Here is a 1642-nt window from a genome sequence, read left to right as displayed (position 1 = left end):
ACAGCAAGCAATTATGTTGGAGAGTATGTGTTGAGGTGGGAATTCTCATACACTGTTGGTGGGATTGTAAAATGATACAACCACTCTGGAAGGCAGCTTGGCATTTCCTCGAAAAGTTGAACATAAAAGCTCTGTATGACCCAGCTATTACCAAGGAAATGTAGGTGAATCTTGAAGACAGTATGCTGACTGAAATAAACCGGATTTAAATGGACACGTGTTCCCTGATTCTTCTCTGAAACCAAAACTAGCAAATTCATAGAAACATAAATATATTAGAGATTGCCTGGGCCTGGAGGAAGTTATTCTTTTATTTATTCTTTAATATTCTCTTTGATGTGATGAGTTTTGGACATAGATGATGCCGATGGCTGTACAACATTGTGACTAAAATTAATAGGATTGACTGTACATTTAACATGGCTAAAATATTTGCTACATATATTTTACCACAATTTTAACTTTAAGTGTGCTCATGCAAAACCTATAACTAGACCAAGATGCCATTGTCTGAACAGAGCAAGGGAATACTGCATAGTTCAAAATAAAAAAAAAAGTGTGCAACAAGAATTTATCCTTTCTCCATGCCTTTTCAGTTTATATAATCAATAGATGATTTGAGAATTTGGAAGAACAGTGTGGTATTGGAGGGTTGGAGGAAGATTCATCAACAACCTGCATTATGCAGATGACACAACCTTTCTTACTGAAAATGAGGAGGACTTGAAGCACTTGCTGCAGAAGATCAAAGACTACAGTCTTCAATATGGATTGAGTGTCAACATCAAGAAAATCAAAGTCTTCACCTCCTGACCAATGAGCAGCATCATGATGGAGATAGTATTGAAGTTATTAATGATCCAAGTCTTACTTGGATCCACAATCAACTTCCTTGCCACCTCTGGCCCTCCTCATTGTCCAACTTTTAGATGCGTAGCAAGTGAAAGACCATGGGTTATACCAGGTGCAGCTTAGTCTTTAAATTGGTATCCTTGCTCTTCAGCACTTTGGAAAGAAAAGTGGCAACAACTATTCCCAATGCAATATGTCTTTTGATTTTTTAAACTGCTGGTACCAAGAGTGTTGATTGTGAATCTAATTAAGATGAAATTGTTAATAACTTGAACATCCCCCTTCCATCTATTGTAGTCCATTTGGAAGAATGGCATCCACTCTCATGCCTCCAAAATCTCTATGAACTTTGATGAATGTCGACAGTTGTGGAGGGGCTCCAGACCTTTTGTTCATAGGGTCGCTATGAGTCATGCTCAACTCGAAGGCAATCAACAGAAACAACATTATAATCCATAGGGTGTTTTGGTGGTAGTGTTAGTTTTGTGGGTTCCCCCCTTCTTTCCTTCTTTTAAATAATATTGTGCTTTCAGTGAAAATTTATAGATTAGGTTAGTATGGGAAGCCAATACTAAATATCTGTAATAAACCAAATGCTGTCAGGATGTGGGGGAGGTGAGGTACAAGCTAAAGTTCACCCTGAGGCACTATTTACCAGATTCTTGCATTTGCTGACCCTTCCCTCCTGAGTCAAAGGAAGGTTTTCAATAAAAAGAGCTTGGCTTCATTTGCATAGAATTCTCTTTGTGTTTTACTTTCTGATAATTTTCAATAAAGATACAGGGAAACT

The sequence above is a fragment of the Elephantulus edwardii genome, unplaced genomic scaffold (genome assembly GCF_000299155.1).
Source record: "Elephantulus edwardii isolate Elephantulus edwardi_28Jun2011 unplaced genomic scaffold, EleEdw1.0 scaffold00008, whole genome shotgun sequence".
Lineage (NCBI taxonomy): Eukaryota > Metazoa > Chordata > Mammalia > Macroscelidea > Macroscelididae > Elephantulus > Elephantulus edwardii.
The sequence above is the reverse complement of the archived record's forward strand: the minus strand, read 5'-3'. Positions refer to the sequence as shown.